Here is a 20,483-nt window from a genome sequence, read left to right as displayed (position 1 = left end):
AGTGAAATAGGTCAAGCCCAAAAAACCAAAGGTTGAATGTTTCCTCTGATAAGTAGATGACAATATATAACAAGGGGGGCGGTGGCGGGGGTGGGGGTAAGAGGAGAATGAAGGAACTTTGGATGGTGTAGAGGAAAATGGGGTGGGAGGTGGTGGGGGATGGAAAGATAGTAGACAGTATTACCCTATGTATATGTATAATTACATGAATGGTGTGAATCTACGTTGTGTACAACCACAGAAAAGAAAAGTTGTACCCCATTTGTGTACAATGAATCAAAATGCAGTCTGTAAAAATAAAAAAAATTAATAAAAAGAACAAAAAAAAGTCTTGATGTTAAAGTCTTATGGAGCCTTTACTATTAATTAATATTAATGGAATCGAATTCCATTTAATAGTAATCAGAAGAGAATGGACTGGCAGAGAGATTTATTCTGGAAAGGCAAAACCTAAGAAGCAAAGGCATGGGGACAGAACATGAATTCATTTGTAAGGATAACAGACATGTTTGGCCAGGGTTAAATTTTTCCCAAGATAGGTATTTAGCAAATATCTGGGTTTATGAAATAGTACCTGAAGATCCACTGAATAGATTCACTGGATCTACCAATACAGGATCACTTGCTTGTCTTTGGAATGTGAACTCATCTAAAGGTGAACAGGAGATCAGGTCCAGAGAGGTAGGTGCTGGAAAATAGATGTCATGAAACTAGATTAGCTGTTACTATTCACTTAGGTGCTTATGTCTATATTGTCTGGCTGGAATAAATTTCCATTAATTTATGGGTTAACTCTCTGCAATTAGAATAGACTACTCCTCTGAAGGAGACAAGATAGGAAGGTTGTCCAGTAGAAATTCAAACTATTTGCCTGAACAGAAGCAGACACAAGATCATGACTCTCAAACGCTAAAAATCATTATTAGCATGACATATATCAGTCGTCTTACCTGCTACTTAAGTGTCTTTTTCAAAATTCTCTTGACTTAACCTGCTAACAGAAAGATTTTCCACCCCATACTTTTATGAATTGACAGTTATTTGACCCTCAGCTTCAAGGACAGGTGTCATTGACATTCAAGAATTTCCAAGAAGGACTTGGAAAACAAGATGATGGGTTTCTAGTGAACTCCTGGGAATCTGGTGGGTGAAAGGAAGTTTTCACCTAAAATTGTTGCCTTTCACCTGCAGTCCACAGGAGTTGAAAACACAAGTCAGAGAAGGAAGTCTGGATGTTCATCAAAAGTCTCGTCCGAAGCAGGAAATCAGAAGGCCAGGAAGTTGTGAATAACTGAGAATCCTGAAGTTGTGCCCAAAACAAATATAAATTTTAAGCAGCAGGGGGTTGGTTTTTAGCACTTTCTGTGAAGCATGATTGAAGGTACAGGAAAAGGAACCTGAATATTGCAAAACAAGAAATATTTTTAATAAGAAAAATAGCTTTCTATGTAGTAAGGTAAGTTTATGGTCTGAATGGCAGACACCCCTCTAATAATAAGAAATGGGTTACTTCTTATCATTTATTGGATGGATCTAATATTTAAAACAATGTCCTTCTTACTTCTTACTTGAATTTCTTTCCATCGCTGAATGAACTAGTTATCTGACAATGTTACAAAATGATAGACCTTCAATACTCGGTGACACTAGAGTTGTTCAATTTTAAATTTTCTCTTGTAAATGTTAAATTTCTCTGTTCCATCAAGTGTTTCTGTGACATCAACCCTTTCCCTATAATTCTTCATCATGTAAATATATTTAAATGCACCCTTTCCATTGTAGCATGTAATAACCCTTTCTCAACTTGATCTAAATACCACATCATACCCAGAAAAATCAGTATTGTAAGCTTGGAGTTGTTAGATCTAGAATCTGAAAGTGAGCTTGATCACACACTTGCTGTGTGTCCTTAAAAAGGCAAATGACTCAGAGTCTTTTCTAATCTGCAAACTGTTGGTATCTCTGTGCAGAATAAAAACTGAATTATCTAATATATGGTATTTAAGTAAGTTCTCTTATTATTAATAATAATTGATCACACTCTTAGCATTTAAAAAATTTTTAGTTTACACTGCCTTGATGTTCACTTGAACTTCCGAAGTTTTCATGTGAATTGTTCTCAAGCTGGATTTCTCACATCTTTCACTTATGTAACTGATTTTTTTTCATTTCTAAAAACAGAAATTTACATGTTTCCAAATTCTATTTTGGCTTTGATTGTTAAGTTCTTGTTTACAGTGTATCCAAAATTGTGTGGATATTCATCTACCACTTTCTAAGTTCACTATCTTTAAAACCATTATGAAATTTCAGATATTTTACTTTTAATGTGTATTTATGGAGTACCTTCTATGGACCAAGTAATAATATGGCCATCAGAGACTCATAATCTAGAAAAACATAATTAAAACAATATTATTTGATCAATAGTATAGATGTATTGTTGATTCAACAAATACTAATGGAGTTCTTTGTACCTAGAACTGTGATGAAATTTCTACTGCATTATCTCATTTAATATTCTTCCTTTTAAGTAGAAACTATTATTAAACTTATTTCAAAGATGAAAAACTGAGATTTTATGCTTCAACCTAAACTCTTTCTGAATAAAAATCTTAAGAGGCTAAATTTCCACTGTTCTATGGACAATGAATGGTATTTATGGCATGTACTTAAAGTACAAACCTGTATCTGATTTAAACTTGTCTCAATTTGTTTCAGTTTTGTTTTCTTATTTTAAATAAAACTTTCATGTGATACTACAGATATAATTGCAAACTATGTTTCATTCACATTTGAGACAAGAGCAAAAAGAAATAATTGTAATGTCTGATAATAAACATTTCTATTTTCAAGCAGAGGCCAAGAAGAGCACCATGCTGGACATAATTGTCTTTCTTAGCTGATGTAAATCAATTTCCTTAAGTATCATTTTCAAGCAAAAATTTACCCATATTATAACTCTGCAGTTGTCCTCCTTATCAGTCATTTTACTTTCTGAAGTTTCAGTTATCTGAAATCAACCATGGTCCAGAAATATTACTTGAAAAATCCAGAAGTAAACAATGTATAAGTTTTAAATTTCATGCTGTTCTCAGTAGCATAGTGAAATATCACACTGGCCAGCTTTTTCCTTTTTGGAACATGAATCATCTCTTTGTCCAGTGTATCCACTCTGTATACACTACTCACCTTTTCATCACTCAGTAGCCTTCTTGGTTACCTGATCAAATGCCAAAGCATCACAGTGCTTATGTTCAAATAATCCTTACATAGCAACCTAAAGCTAAACCACAGTGACTATGTCATTCCCCTTGCTTCATCTCATCTTGTATGCATAATATCAGCTCATGTTATTGTAAGAAGTGTGAGTATAGTACAGTAACATTTTGAGAGAGAGAGAGAGATGAAGAGACAGAAATGTTACATTCACATAACATTTATTACAGGATATTGTTTTAATTGTTCTATTTTATTATAAGTTATTGGTGTTAGCCTCTTACTGGGCCAAATTTACAAGTTAAAATTTATCACATGTATGCAAGTATTGGAAACAATGCAGTATGGGAAGGATTGGGTACTATTTATGTTTCCAGGCGTCCTCTATGGGTCTTACAATATATCTTCCAGGGATACATGTGGACTATTATTGTACCATTACTTAAGTTTATTCTTCTCTATTACCATATCACAAAAGAACATCTGATACTTTGAAGAAACCTAGAAATATTTAAATTTCTGTAATTCTCCCCTCATCTACACTTTACTCCTTTAGCGAAGACAAGAAAGAACAGAAGTGCTGGATTGCTTTTTAATAATTCCACAAAGAAAATGATATGTAAATCTTTGAATTTCTAAGATATGCAAACCATCTGTTTGTATCTTAGGGTTTTTTTCAGAAGCATTCATTTGTAGGATGATATTCTTACTTTCAAAATATATGGTAAGAATATATTTGAACTGTTTGAGCACAATGAACTAGATTATCTTTGCTAGTGAACTTCCCTAGAGGGCTACAAGGGGTACTTTGGGAAGCTCTGCTACTACTCAAGGTCTATTGAAGCACCACTTCTGAAATTGCTTCTAAAATGCTTAGGAATAAAGAACCTTAATGACTTGGAGTAGTAATTCACAGAATGGTACCTCAGTGATCCCTGGGTGTTTAACCTGCAGGTGGGCAGAATTCACTGTCTTAAGAATCAAGCTTTGGGATTTCTAGACCAGACCCTGTCATTAATTGATTGTGTGATTGTGGGTACATCATTAACTTTCCTACTTCTCATTTTCTGCATCTGAAAAATAGGACGGTTGGATCACATTATCCCAAAAAGTCCTTTCCTGCTCCAAAAAGTCATGATTCAAAACAAGAAGCTCTACCTCAGTAGGTAACATGATTGACAATGCTGTGTGTGTGACAAAAAGAATATTATAATTCGTGGTGTAATAACCTTAAGTTTATTATTTGAGACAGAATCCCTGAAAGGTGCCTCTGTTTCACAATATCTATCTCAATGTCCTTTGAATCTGTAACTTGCTTATCTACAGTTTTTAATTATAATCTTATATTTTGGCTGTAATGGTGAAACATCTGCCCCCAGAAAGTGCTCACATAGAATCTCTAAAAGAAGAAAAACTCCCTCATTCATCACTTATCAGTTTATTATATTAGCTATCACTGATCAAAGATTTGGAAATGGCAAGGGCAGGAAAGTTCAGAGACCAATGGGAAAGGGTATAATGAGGTAAAAGTCTAACAAAATCAATAATAGTTAAATTTTGAACTTTGAAAGTAACATGAGCTTCCAAAAATATCGGTTGAAGTTCTGAAAAGATTGTCCATGCTAGACCACACTGATATCACAGTTTTTCTTGAGACTCCATCCACGAAGTTGCTTGTGACAGGGCTTAAATTATTCCACTTATTTACACTCAGAAGGCTCCTTATCAGCTTTTCATACCAACATGTGCCACACATTGGTTTATACAGCTGCTGTAATATATATAACTTTCCCTGGATGGTTGCCCAGCATATCAGCTCTGCCTGCAAACACTCTGAAAGCACTAATGGTACTACAGTGTGTTCTACAGGTTGCCAGAGGTATTGTATAGAAAAACCATACTTGGTTTCTCTATTATCTCCATCACTTGGCTAGGGTTCTAAGATTGCACCAACTAGAAGCTGCCAAAAAGCCTTCCCAAGTGGTACTCAAAGGGTTGAGTCAATAATTGCTTTGCAGAGATTGGTTAGCAGATACATCACACTACATATAAAATCTCCAAGGATTACAAATGTTTGAAAACGTGATGATTACAATTCCAGATGTGCAAAAGTATCTACAGTTTGATGCTTAAAAAGCATCAGAAACAACTCAAGTAGGATTTATAGTAGAAACATAATGATGACTCCACTCTAAATTATTATGTGCATTTGCAGATTACTGCCATCAATGATGTTGTTATGATTTTTAATACAGAAGGTAAGATGACAAAAGTATTTTGTATCAACCGAGTTAAGAATTTAGCATTGGGGTTATATACAATTCCATGGGAAAACAGGATAAATACTGGATTTGTTGCAAACCTATTTTCAAAGAATAAGGCATCTTTTGCAAATGATGTAGTAAAAAATAATTCCTCACTAACTCACTTAAGATTTTGTATTAAAAATGTTGAAGAAGACATCATGTAAGCAGAGTGTTACTCTAACAAGATAATTTCTGGAAAACAACTTTGGATGAAATGTGTGGTGCAGTGTGTGCACCTCTATCAATGGCACACACTAGTCATCAACCTGCAGCAAGAATTCCATTAATCTGACATTGTTTTCATGCCAAACTGAAGTTTTGCAAAGTAATGACAATATAATTTGCATCTTAATAACAGAAAAGAGAAGAAAGTTACAAACTGACCAAAAGTAGCATCTTGACAATCCCAATTAAGTATCTGCAGCTTAGATTTTATTGGAATAAACATTACCAACCATTAGATTTGCTGGCATTGAGTTAATTCCATAATGGCATTGGCTATGATACAGCTTAACGGGAATTATGGAGTAGAATCTGTCTGTACAAATCTTGAGTAGGAGGAGTAATGTTTCTAGCACACTGTGTGCTTTCATGTCCATCTGCTGTTCTGAAATAAGAAAAGCCAGGAGGTCTGCAAAATGTTCTTGATGGTACATATAAGAAAGAGAAATACAGAAGATAATGCATATTCACACCTTCATTTTATTACTATTCCTATTAGCAAAGGACACTGGACTGATCAGGCTATCTTAATTTTGCCTAAAATGAATTTTAGAAATACTTTCCTTCTCAACTGCTAAAGGTAAACATGTTGTTTCCACATATATTTTTATTTTTAAACAGTAACAATCCAAATGAAATTATAACTCTAAAGTCATCAGATGGCCACCTTTAAAAACCAAAATGAAGGTATTTACTACTTCAGTCTAAATGATTTTTATAATTCTATCAAATTATTTATGTATGCAACATTTTGATAGAAATGCCTAATGCAATAACAATAATAATTTGAAGACACAGAAAAATCATAAGGAAAAAATACCTTTACTCCTTTTTATGAAAAATTATCACTAAATATTTTAATAATAGTCCTTCAAACAATTCATATACATATATTCATCCATGCAAATTATATGAACACTTCCAAAAATATTTTTGCACAATATGTTTTTGTCTGCTCTATTTATTTAGTAAAATAACATGAATATTTCTACAAAGCTATACATGAATATTTAGTTATAGCTTTTATATCAATTAGGTTTAGAAATTAGCTTTTAACTGAATTCTAACCTGACCTTCATCCTGTTGTTTTTGAAACATAATCTACTTATTTGTTGGATGCACACCCCGTGTTTCCTCATTGGAACTGGAATAAAGAGAGATAATTTTCATACATGCCCTCCCTCTCATTTCCTTCTACATAATCTAAAGTTCCTCCATTCTTCTCTCACTCCCACCCCCTACTCCCATTTATATATCATCATCCACTTATCAGGGAAAACATTTGACCTTTGGTTTTTTTGGGTTTGGCTTTTTACACTTAGCATGATTTTCTCCAATTCCATCCGTTTGTTTGCAAATGCCATAATATTATTATTCTTTATGGCTGAATAATATTCCATTGTGTATATATACCACAGTTTCTTTATCCATTCATCTCAGACATCATTACCCTATATATATGTATGATTACATGAACGGTATGAATCTACATCATGTACAAACTATAAAAAAGAAATGATGTACCCCATTTTTGTACAATGAATCGAAATGCAGTCTGTAAAAAATTTTAGAAATAAATAAATAATTTTTAAAAAATGCAGTCAAAAAAAAAGAAAGAGAGAACTTCAGAATATCTCCTTTAGGGACACGTGACACATGGTACCTGATGTACTCACAGGCTTTCCTTATTGTGCACCCACTGCCTAAATGACAGGCATCATGTAAGCAAAGACCTCATCAGGTCCTATTTCCTGGGACAGGATCCAGAATGGTCGGACTGTTTTCAAAATCAGAGAAGGCTATTTCAGGTTTCAAACAAATTAGAGTGTTGGGGCTGAGATGGAGTCGCAGTAGTCAGGAGTGGACAGCAAAAGATCAGCCAATCTGATTGAGCCAGACTTTGCTTTGAAAAATTCAGTGTTTTAATTTCATGAACACTACTATCATCTGAATGTTGTGCCCCACTCCCAGTTTACACGCCAAAATCCTAATGTCCAAGGAGATGGTATGTCCAAGGAAAAAGAATTGTTACAAGGTGATTATATCATGAAGGTGAAACCCTCACAAATGAGAGCAGTTTTTATGAGATTCCTCACATGATTCCACCATATGAGGACCCAGCAAGAAGAGTCCCTCTGTGAAGAGGAAACAGAAGGAAACTGGTCCTCACCAGACACAAAATCTGCAGGCACCTTTATCTTGGACTTCCCAGACTATGAGAAATGAGTTTCTACCCAGTTTCCGATACTTTGTTGTGACCGCCCAAATGGACTAAGACAATCTCACTGCTAGAACTGGCGCCACTCAAAGAACGCTGTCACCAAACAAGCTAGCAGCAGCATATGCATATTCTACTTCAGAGTTCTGGCCCCTCTTTGGTGTCAATTCCCTCCTTTGCCCATGTCCAAATTCCAAATGTGATCTAGATGACCCAGAATGTGCAGACACAAAGGAGGACATTTGATACATTCATTCCTATCGAACATTATTGAAATACATGTGGGTTTTCCCAAGTAGGTTTTAAATCTGTGCTTACTCATGATCTCTGTTGAATCTTTCCACTTTTCCATTTTACTCCTCAGACCCCTGAGACTGTTTATTGCTAGCCTCAAGCACAGTTACCTCAATTAACAGTAAGTAGCACATTGAGAAATGTTTGTTGGAACTAATGATTAAATGAATGAAAAAGGAATATTATTTTTAAATAGCATGAATTTATAGTGTGCTGTGGCAGACTTTCTGGTTTGAGCTTTTGTTCCTGAAATCTCTCAAATCCAATGTGAAGTTTCATGTAGCTTTGAAAGATTAGACTTGAGTAGGCAGCATAAAGGTTTGCAATGTCAAAGATTGTTAAAGGAACTCTAGTAGCTCAATGCGCTTTAGTGCTGCTGAAAGCTTAAGAAAACAACTTCATTCTGATATTTTTAAAATGTAAATAAATTCTAAGGTAATTTTGCTGTCCTTGTGAGGTCCATGTTCACCTAGGCAAGATAAAATCTTAAGTTCCTATTATCTACCAGACAAGGCCTGTCAGGCTTAAGGAAACAGAAAGAGTTCTGGTCTACAACTTGGAAAAAAGCAATATGTGATGATAATAATACATACCACATTCTCTGTTTAACCCTTTCCCCATATTCTGGTTTCAATGACTTTAGAATTATATAGTTTCTTAAAAGGGCATGGAGGTACCCATATTAGTCCACAACCTCTTTCACTTACTACCCACTGATGTATTATGCCTGGTACCTTATTCAACATTTGAACAGCATCTAATACTTTCTACTGATATCAACAATTTAAGTGAACAGAATTATGTCTTATTCAGTATTTTTGCACCTGCTCTTAGAAAAGTACCTGGCATATAAGATGAATTAAATGACTTCCTTTTCTAAATGCTGTGCAGCCTGTTACTTCTTTCATAAATGAAATCAATTCTAGGGTACTTCTTCTAAAAAGAAAATGGTTGCTTTTCCTTTTGCAGATAATTTCTTATTGAAAAAAGAAACTATTCCTGATAATTATAATGATTGCTTTCCATATTTTTAAATACTTTTTTTATTTATCTTTTAATTTTTTATAGACTGCATTTTGATTCATTGTACACAAATGGGATATATCATTTCATTTCTATGGTTGTACGCGATGTAGATTCATACCATTTGTGTAATCATACATGTACATAGGTAATGAAGTCTGTCTCATTCCACCATTTTTTATACCCCACTCCCTCTCGTTTCCCCATTCTTCTCTCACTCCCCACCCTAACCCCATTATATATATACACACACACACACACACACACACACACATATATATATATATATATATATATATGTATATATATATGGTTTGAGTCCATCCCATTTAGTGATTCTTGTTTGATTTCTTGTGCTTTGGGAGTCTTGTTGAGGAAGTCTGATCCTAGGCAAGCATGATGAAGATTCGGGCCTACTTTGTCTTCTATTAGGTGCAGGGTCTCTGATGTAATTCCTATGTCATTGATCCATTTTGAGTTGAGATTTGTGCAGGGTGAGAGATAGAGGTTTAATTTCATTTTACTGCATATGGATTTCCTGTTTTGCCAGCACCATTTGTTGAACAGGTTATCTTTTCTCCATTGTATGTTTTTGACTCCTTTGTCTAGTATGAAGTGACTGCATTTATATGGATTTGTCTCTGTGTCTTCTATTCGGTACATTGATCTGCCTGTCTATTTTGGTGCCAATACCATGCTGTTTTTGTTACTGTTGCTCTGTAGTATAGTTTAATGTCTGGTATTGTGATACCTCCTGTTTCATTTTTTCTACTCAGGACTATTTTGGCTATTCAAGGTCTCTTGTTCTTCCAGATGAAGTTCATGATTGCTTTCTCTATTTCCATGAGGAATGTAATTGGGATTTTAATTGGAATTACATTGAATCTGTATAGCACCTTTGGTAGAATGACCATTTTTTTTTATTGTAAACAAATGGGATACATGTTATTTCTCTGTTTGTACATGGTGTAAAGGCATACCATTTGTATAATCATAAATTTACATAGGGTAATGTTGTTTGATTCATTCTGTTATTTTTTCCCTTCCCCCTACCCCTCCCACCCCTCTTTTCCCTCTATACAGTCCTTCCTTCCTCCATTCTTGCCCCCCTCCCTAACCCTAACTCTAACCCTAACACTAACCCCTCCTACCCCCCATTATGTGTTATCATCCACTTATTAGCGATATCATTCATCCTTTGGTTTTTTAAGATTGGCTTATCTCACTTAGCATGATATTCTCCATTTTCATCCATTTGCCTGCAAATGCCATAATTTTATCATTCTTCATGGCGGAGTAATATTCCATTGTATATATATATCACAGTTTCTTTATCCATTTATCAATTGAAGGGCATCTAGGTTGGTTCCACAATCTTGCTATTGTGAATTGAGCAGCTATGAACATTGATGTGGCTGTATCTCTGTAGTATGCTGATTTTAAGTCCTTTGGGTAGAATGACCATTTTTGACAATGTTAATTCTGCCTGTCCAAGAACATGGGAGATCCTTCCATCTTCGAAAGTTTTCTTCAATTTCTTTCTTTAATGTTCTGTAGTTTTCAATATAGAGGTCTTTCACCTCTTTTGTTAGATTAATTCCCAAGTATTTTTTTTTTTTTTGAGGCTATTGTGAATGGAGCAGGTTTCCTAATTTCTCTTTCAGAGAATTCATCACTTATGAATAGAAATCCATTATATTTACGCATATTGATTTTATATCCTGCTACTTTGCTGAGTTCATTTATTAGTTCTAGAAGTTTTCCAATGGAGTTTTTTGGATCTTCTAAATATAGGATCATGTCATCAGCAAATAGTGACAACTTTAGTTCTTCTTTTCCTATTTGTATCCCTTTAATTTATTTGGTCTGTCTAATTGCTCTGGCAAGTGTTTCAAGTACACTATTGAATAGAAGTGGTGAAAGAGGGCATCCTTCCCTTGTTCCAGATTTTAGAGGGAATGCTTTCAGTTTTTCTCCATTAAGAATGATGTTGGCCATGGGCTTAGCACAGATAGCCTTTACAATGTTGAGGTATGTTCTTACTATTTCTATTTTTTCCAGTGTTTTAAGCATGAAAGCGTGCTGTATTTTATTTATCAAATGCTTTCTCAGCATCTATTGAAGTAATCATGTGATTCTTAACTTTAAGCCTATTGATGTGGTGAATTACATTTATTGATTTCCACATGTTGAACCAACCTTGCATCCCTGGGATAAACCCCACTTGTTCATGGTGCACTCTCTTTTTAATATATTTTTGTATGCAATTTGCCAGTATTTTGTTAAGGATTTTTGCATCTGTGTTCATCAGGGATGTTGGTCAAAAGTTTTCTTTCCTTGATTGTCTTTGTCTGGTTTTGGTATCATTGATACTAGCCTCATAGAAAGAATTTGGAAGGGATCCCTCCTTTTCTATTCCCTGGTTCTTTGAGGAGTTCTTCTTTAAAGGTCTTCTAGAATTCAGCTGAGAATCCATCTGGTCCTGGGCTTTTCTTGGTTGGTAGGCTTTTTATGACTTCTTCTATTTCAGTGCTTGAAATTGATCTGTTTAGATTGTGTACGTCTTCCTGATTCAGTTTGGAAGGATCATATGTCTCTAAAAATTTGTCAATGTCTTTGACATTTTCTATTTTGTTGGAGTATAGATTTTCAAAGTAGTTTCTAATTATGTTATGTATTTCAGTGGTGTCTGCCATGATCTTTCCTTTTTCATCATGAATTCTAATAATTTGAGTTTTCTCTCTCCTCTTTGTTAGTGTGGCTAGGGGTTTATCAATTTTGTTTACTTTTTTCAAAGAACCAATTTTTTTATTTTGTCAATTTTTTGAATTGTTTCTCTTATTTTAATTTCTTCAATTTCAGCTCTGATTTTAATTATTTTCTGCCTTCTACTATTTTTGGTTGTTAATCTGTTCTCTTTTTTTTCCCCTAGGGCTTTGAGATGTAATGTTAGGTCATTTAGTTGTTGATTTTTTATTTTCTTAATGTATGAGCTCCATGCAATGAACTTTTCTCTTAGTACTGCTTTCAGAATGTCCCAGGGATTTTGATATGTTGTGTCATTGTTCTCGTTTCCTTCTAAGAATTTTTTTGTTTATTCTCTGATGTCTTCTGTTATCATTGCATCATTCAATAGCATATTATTTAGTCTCCAGGTGTATGATAGTTTTTGTTTGTTATTTTATAATTCATTTCTAATTGTATTCCATTATGGTCTGATAGGATACAGGGTAGGATCTTATTGTTTTGTATTTACTAATCGCTTCTTTGTGCTAGAGCATGTGGTCTATTTTGGAGAAGGATCTATGAGCTGCTAAGAAGAAAGTATATTCACTCCATGATAGATGAAATACTCTGTAAATATCCATTAAGTGTATATCATTGTTTGTATTATTTAGTTCTGTAGTTTCTTTGTTCAGTTTTTTTTTTTGGAGAATCTATCCAGTGGTGAGAGCAGTCTGTTAAAGTCCCCCACTATTAATGTGTTTTGGTCTATTTGGTTCTTAAATTTGAGAAGGGTTCATTTGACATACATAGATGCTCCATTGTTTGGGGAATAAATATTAAAAATTGTTATATCTTGCTGTTTTATGCTTCCCTTAAGCAGTATGAAATGTCCTTCTTTATCCCTTCTGACTAACTTGGGTTTGAAGTCCACTTTATCTGATAGGAGGATGGAGACCCCTGCTTTTTTTACTGGGTCCATGTGCATGGTATGTTTTTCTTATCCTTTCACCTTTAATCTGTGGATGTTTTTTTCTATGAGATGAGTCTCTTGAAGGCAGCGTATTGTTGGGTCTTTCTTTTTAATTCAATTTGCCAATCTATGTCTTTTGATTATTGAGTTTAGGTCATTAACATTAAGGGTTATCATTGAGATATGATTTGTACTCCTGGTCATTTTGGTTTATTTTGGTTTTTAACTTGATTTGGTTTCTCCTTTGATTGACTTTTCCTTTAGGGTAGTTCCTCCCTATGTTGACTTGTATTGTTGCTTTTCACTTCTTCCTCATGAAATATTGTGCTGAGAATGTTCTGTAGGGCAGGCTTTCTATTTGTAAATTCTTTTAACTTTTGTTTATCATGGAAAGGTTTTATTTCATCTTCAAATCTGAAGATTACTTTTGCTGGGTACAGGATTCTTTCTTGGCATCCGAGTTCTTCAGAGCTTGAAACATATTGTTCCAGGCCCTTCTTGCTTTTAGAGTCTGGGCTGAGAATTCTGCTGATATCCGTATTGGTTTCCCCTTATAAGTAATCTGATGCTTTTCTCTCGCAGCCTTTAAAATCCTATCTTTATTTTATATGTGAGATATTTTTATTATAAAGTGTCTTGGTGTGGATCTGTTGTAATTTTGTGTACCTGGTGTTCTGTAAGCTTCTTGTATTTGATTTTCATTTTCATTTTTTAGGTTTGGAAAATTTTCTGATATTATTTCATTGAACATGTTGTTCATGCCTTTGCTTTGTTTCTCTGTGCCTTCCTCAATCCCAATAATTCTTAAATACAGTCTTTTCATGATATCTCATAATTTTTGGAGGTTCTGTTCAACACTTCTTTACATCTTCTCAGTTTGTTCAACTTTATTTTCAAGATTAAATATTTTGTCTTCATTGTCTGAGTTTTTGTCTTCCATGAGACAAAAGCATGTTGGTGATGCTTTCTATTGAGTTTTTAATTTGGTTTATTGTTTCTTTCATTTCAAGTATTTTTTTTTCAGAATCTCTATCTCTTTATTGAAGTGTTCTTTTGCTTCCTGCATTTGCTCTTTCAACTGTTAACTGGAATGGTCATGTGTTGCCTGCATTTGCTCTCTTATCTCATCTTTTGCTTCATGGATCATTTTAAGTATGCAGATTCTAAACTCTTTTTCTGTTATTTCTACTGCCATGCTGTCATTGGAGTCTATCACAATAGCATCTTGGTTTGTTAGGGACACTTTGTTCACCCATTTTTTTATATTGTTTCTATATATTCCCCTCTAGCAGTGAAGATCAGAGATACTGAAGTTGCCCCCCTGCAGACTTATTGTGACCCTGCAGTTTTCCACTACCTTTCCTTTGAAGGGGAGATCAATACCAGTAGCACGCAATACAGAGAAAATGCAGCCCTGAACCAGATAGCCCTTATGAAGACTTAACATTACTGTAATGAACAGGATCCATTCCATTACTATTTACAGTATTTCTAGTTGTGAACAAGAGGATGGGGAAGGGTGTAGGATGTGAGTAAATAGAGTTTCCTGTCAAAGGACCTCCAGTCTCCTGTAGGTGTCTCAGGAAGGGAGCTGCCCTTCCAATGATGATGACCATGCCCTCAGGAATAATTCAAAATGCCTACATCAGCCTCCAAAGAAACTAAGGATCCCCAGCGAGGGGTGCTGAGTCAGCAAGGAGGCAGGCGCAGTGTCCCTCAGCAGTAAGGGGGCAGGTGGACAGACTCAACTACCGGCCTCCATCCTTGGTGTGGGGGCTCAGCACCAGCATTGAACTTCGTTGTGGGTATGGTGGGCTCAACACTCGCATCCAACCTCCATGTGGTGTCGACCTCGGTATCTTGAACTTTGAACCTCCAAAATGGTGAGGTAAATATACTTTTACTTATTATAAAGTTAGCTTCCTCCGTCTATCATTGCAGTAACTAAAACTAATAGACCAGCATAATGCATAATCCCAGAAGTTCTCATGGAAAACAAGAGAAAGCAGAAAGACTAAGGCGTTGGGCAATATCACAGCTCAGAATCACAGGTCGAGATCACAGGCCAAGTAAGTAAAGGCTATAAAACTAATTTAAGTGGGAGGTAGTTTGTAAAATAGAAAAGAACATGGGAGGTAGAAAAATGGAAGAAAGAAGGAAATAGAGGTCTCTTTTTCAATTCAACTCTACTGCCAAAACAGAATGGGTAAGAAGAAAAAGTTACCAGGCCATCCATGTTAGTATGGGTTAAGCTATTTCTTGAATAAGCATAATATGTTTCTTAAATATGTCTCCAATTTGGGGATATTAGAAATACAAATTTATAAATAGGCAAAACAGATTGAGTCTCTGGGTGAGAGAAAATGACATTTTCTTGTTTTCAGCTCATGTTATTGAAAACAGTTGCTCTCAGGAGTGTGGACATTCTCTAGCCTGAGAGTTTTCAGCAAATAACATGGGTAGAATCTCAGGAGCTGTTTCAAAATTGACCAGAGCATATGGGCAGCTCTGTATTTGACAAGGATACTCATTTATCATCAGATTTATGTATGCTACTTGTAGCTTTTGAAACAAGAAAATATCATTGCATTTTATTTTGATTTGATGAGGAAAACATTTTGCCCTCCTGTATTTCAAATCAGTCCTTCTAACTTTGGAGAAGAGTACACACACACACACACACACACACACACACACACACACAAGTATATGTGAATTTCTGAATATGCTGCTATTTTACACGGTAATTTTTAAAATTAAAAACCAATGATGAAAAAATTTTAAGCATGAAAGTTCACAGGAAACATTATCTAAAGCAACATTCATATGATACAATCACATGGAATTATCTGTATAATTGTTACATTGAATAGTTCATTTGAACTGATTTGAGAGGATTTTATTTAAAATTTGGAGGATTTTCTTAACAAAGCATTTATTTTGAATAACAATTTGAATAACATACTTTTTAATTGACAGTACTGATCTCAGACTTTTTTTTATGGTTACTCTGTTGACATAGGGCTTCCTCCTCTTTTATTAATGCATTATAGTTATAGATAATAGTTTCATTTCAAACACTTCTTTAGCTCAAATATTTCTGATAAGTAGATAGAAATACTGACGTTTTAAAATCTCTACAGGTGGAAAATACTCTTTAATATTTATTGTCTTCACAACTCTTTTAATCTAATATGCTATATGTGAAGTGATTTCCTCCACAGTTAGAATTTGTAGTTCAGTCTCCCTTTTTTTCTGCCTAGGGAATAAATTAAACATTAATATTATTTTATAAATATTTAAGGAAATACAAATTAACAACGCAAGGAACTTATAACTAGGAACAAGTTGATGGTAGATAAAAATCTCTCTTTTTAATAGGTTTCAGATCCTGGCAATACATAAATATGTATCAAGCCAAAACTATTATAATTTTGGATCCCAGATGGAAGTTGTTTATGAAGAACTAGGGAACATCCAGTTTATTTATAGTACAGAAATCACGAACACTTGAAAAACAAAAAAGCAATTACTGTATCTCCAACCGTGTAATGACCATGTGAGACAGAAGAATCACAAATTTAACTTCATCATTCTTAAATCAAAAGCTGGACTGTGGAGATTATGACTACATTTGGAAAATTAGAGAAAAATAACATTTTCAGAATTATAACACAAAAAAGACAATTAAGCTGCTACTGTTATTTCCCAGAATAATAAAGTTCCATTGGAAAAGACATAAAAAGTCATCAGAGAAATATTAAACAAAATTAATTAGATAACTATCATTAGAAGACAAAACTTTCTCCCTACTTCTTTTTCTTTTCCTTCTATGGATTATATTTTCTTATATTAACCTTGCATTTTTCTTTTTCTTTTTCTTTTTTCAGAATCATTGTATTTCTGTTCTTTAAAATGTATCTTTTAAAAATTTATGTGTATATATACCACAGTTTCTTTATCCATTCATCTGTTGAAGGGCATCTAGGATGGTTCCACAATCTAGTTATTGTGAATTGAGTTACTATAAACATTGATGTGACTATGTTACTGCAATATGCTAACTTTAAGTCCTTTGGGTATAAACCAAGGAGTGGGATAACTGGGTCAAAAGGTGGATCCACTCCAAGTTTTCTGAGGATTCTCCACACTGCTTTCCAGTGGCTGCACCAATTTGCAACTCCACCAGCAATGAAAAGTGTGCCTTTTTCCCCACATCCACACCAACATCTATTATTGTTTTGTTCTTGATAATAGTAATTCTAACTGGAGTAAAATGAAATATTATTCAGCCATAAAGAAGAATACTATTATGGCCTTTGCAAATAAATGGATGGAACTGGAGAATATCATGCTAAGTGAAATAAGCCAATCCCAAAAAACCAAAGGTCAAATGTTTTCCCTGATCAATGGATGATGATATATAATGGGGGTTGTGGGGTGGGGAGTGAGAGAAGAATGGGGGAACTTTATGTAGAAGGAACTGAGGTGGGAGTATGACAGATGGTGGAATGAGACAGACATCATTACCCTATGTACATGTATGATTACATGAATGGTGTGAATCTATATCCTGTACAACCAGAGAAACAAAATGATGTACTCCATTTGTGTACAATGAATCAAAATACAGTCTGTAAAACATAAATAATTAATTAATTGATTAAAAAATTTATAAGTTCTTTCCAGTTATCATGTTATCTTCTTCCATATACTCCCTTCTTTTCTGTTCACTCTTTTCTGTTTTTCTTTTTGTCTCTGCAGAAGTAGAAGTGATACAGTGAAGTTTTCAGGAAAGTCTCCAGCTCTAAAGAAGGAAGCACTTCCTGAATCTGAGCATTATCTAAAATGGACATAATCAACTTTCCTAGTAGTGACCCCTTGCTTTAAGAGAAACACACAAAAAGAGAGCAATTTATCTGAAAAGTTGAAAAGAATTCAGGCATTAAATTAGAGTCTGTGTTATATAATCTCTAAATTATCGTTCATCACTAACATAATATACTTCTACAATTCTGTTTCTTGCCCATAGCAGACCCAGATCTTCCCATGATGTTGGACCATTCTGCACTGCTTAGACTAAGTGATCAATTATTTTTGTTTCTTCTCTCTGTTTAGGAAATTGGAAAATCTTTCTTCAAAACTGAATAACCACTTGATATAATCAGATCAGTACAGTTTTTTCCTATTCTGCTTCTCCATTTATATTTTATTATCAATTCCTTTCTTCTTTTCCTACATTTTTTTTTTTTCTGGCCATGTGCCCATCATCTCTGCTTCACTCTCTCCTCTTAACCCTTTCCCTTTTCCACCTTCACTTTTTTTCTCACCCCATTCTTTTTCCTATCTTTTGCATCCCTCTCTTGCTCAGAGAAGGTTTGCTTGAGGCCTTGCCATTCAGTCCCAGAGCTCAGCAGCAATTAGTCATTAGAGAAGGAAAGGAGATACTCTCTGGCCCCTTTTGGAAAAGATTACTTCTCAAGCCTCCCTCTCTCATAACCCCCTCCTACCATGTCCTTTCCCCCTTTAAATATTGATGGTATCACAGAGGCAGCCTCCTAATGTAACTGTGGCTGACACTCTGCAGAGGCAAGGGGAGCTGCCGGTTCTGTAGCAGGTAAGAGACGTCAGACATCTTTCCCGTCTATCTGTTACTTGCTCTTCTGTAGTCCCTGGACCTCAAGCTTGCCAAGGACAGAAATAAACCAGGTGCATGTAAATAGAGTTACTGCTCAGGGAGGTGCTCCACTTCCCTTGAGCTGTAAATTCTCTGATGTTTATCAGAAGGGCAGAGGCTACTCTGACTGCAGGAGAAAAGGCTAGTGTCTGCTCATCTGGAAGGCAACTGTGCAGTGACATCCCCAGGCACTGGCATCTCAACATCTTTGGGCTAAAGAGAGAAAACCCATTTAGTGTGGGGCAGTTTGCTTCCAGATGTCACTTATTCATATCACATCCTGATGAACTGTATCTGTGCCACCCTGCTCACTGTTTTGATGGTGTCCAGAATAAGGGCAGTGTGGTTTCTGAATTCCAGTGCAGCAGCATGAGCTCCTGGAGAATTATGAAACAGCTGAGTGCTTAAATGTGCGCCACTTAATTATGTGCCACATGTAATTTCAGAGCAGTTCTATTTATAGCAGGACTTTATTTTTAAAAAGCTTATATTTCAGAGTGGGAGGCAATGCGAATCACTTTAGTCCTTGTAATGAGCCTTAAAACACTACTCAAAGGAGCTGTAAAATTGGCCAGCACTTCAGATGGGTCACATTTAGATCAAGATGGCAAAGAGCACATTAATAGTATAAAAACAAGACAGAGTTGGAAAATTTGAGACTTCTCTTGGTGCATGATTGTGTGTGTATAATCCACATTCACATCATGGTGCTTATAGATGTGTGTGTGTGTATGTGTGTTGGCGGGGGGGAGAAAAAGAGAGAAAGAGTGGTGACTGTTTGCAGAGAAATGGTTATTAATTACCAGTAAAGTTAGAGGAGAGTTCAAAAGAAATACAGGCTATCTAATAGAGATTCAGACTTTATACAAATATCCAACAAGGTCAGATTGAGTCAGATGAATATTCAGGATGAATTCCAGGTGGGAGAGACATAATGAAATGTAAATACATGAGAGTGGGCAGGAGAAGTAAAGCTCAGGCTTGTCTGGATTGTCATTCACAGGCAGGAGCCAGAGGCGAGGGGAGAGCCGGAACCTGAACTCCCCATAAGCCAAAGCGTCTGTGTATGTGTGTGTGTGTGCAGGCGAATGTGTTGGTGGAAGGGAGATGTTAGCTTATTGGAGGTTCTTAGTCTCTTGTAGATAGAATGATTCCTAGCCTTCCAAGCTTCAGTTATATGTGAATGACAAAAGGGATCATTATTTTGTTTCATTAAATCAAAACAGGAGTGATGAAACCTGTAAAGAATTTTGGAGCACCTAGAGGTAAAACCCCAAATAAATCAGTCTGTTCCAAAAGTGATGGAAACTAGCGAGATGTGAATGTCCGCCTTTTCCTTTTCCCTGACCCACCTAGCCCACATTCTACCAATAGAGACTGAGTGGCAGTTCCTGTGACAATTCAGCAAGAAATGAAGAGATTGTGTGTAGTTTTAGACTTGGCACAACACTCACCCAAGTACTTAACTCCAAGACTGGTTCTGTGGGGAAAACATGGTCAGGGCTCCTCAGTGAATGCTGTCCCAGCAGAGAGATAATGGTGTGCTGGAATATTTCTATTTACTGGGCATGATTGTTGCATCATGGAAAGATGGCTGTGATATTTCTCACCTATTCTTAGCTGCCCCTCTTCTGCTTACCGTTTACTCATTTGTGAAGTTACTTCCAGCTTCAATCCTCACACCCACTTTCATATCATTTAACTGAAATTCAAGTGCAGCTCTGACCTCCCTCACTTGTTCTTGTTCCTACTGTGATCTTCACTCAGGGTCTGTGCACGTTCTCTCAAGCACCTATGTCCACAGCAGTTGTAAAAGATCTTGCAGTC

The 20,483-nt window shown here is 35.4% G+C and overlaps 1 protein-coding gene and 1 long non-coding RNA gene across 2 annotated transcripts in view; one reads left to right on the top strand and one right to left on the bottom strand.

Moving 5' to 3' along the window:
- Positions 1-510: 510 nt before the first annotated feature.
- LOC306648086 lies at positions 511-20,169 on the bottom strand. Its single transcript, XR_013760286.1, has 3 exons — positions 20,111-20,169; positions 5,977-6,132; positions 511-688 (listed from the first exon to the last, which is right to left on the bottom strand). It is a non-coding gene; the product is annotated as an uncharacterized lncRNA (long non-coding RNA).
- Positions 18,517-20,483, top strand: part of PLPPR5 (phospholipid phosphatase related 5) — a gene marked incomplete at its 3' end in the record, with an annotated part of 289,985 nt that continues 288,018 nt past the window's right edge. The window contains exon 1 of the mRNA XM_079117716.1: positions 18,517-18,596. The remainder of the gene's footprint in view (positions 18,597-20,483) is intronic.

Source organism: Sciurus vulgaris, assembly GCF_902686455.1.
Source record: "Sciurus vulgaris genome assembly, chromosome: 1".
In the NCBI taxonomy this organism is placed as follows: domain Eukaryota; kingdom Metazoa; phylum Chordata; class Mammalia; order Rodentia; family Sciuridae; genus Sciurus; species Sciurus vulgaris.
Note: the sequence above shows the minus strand (reverse complement) of the source record. Positions and strands in the feature narration are given on the sequence as shown.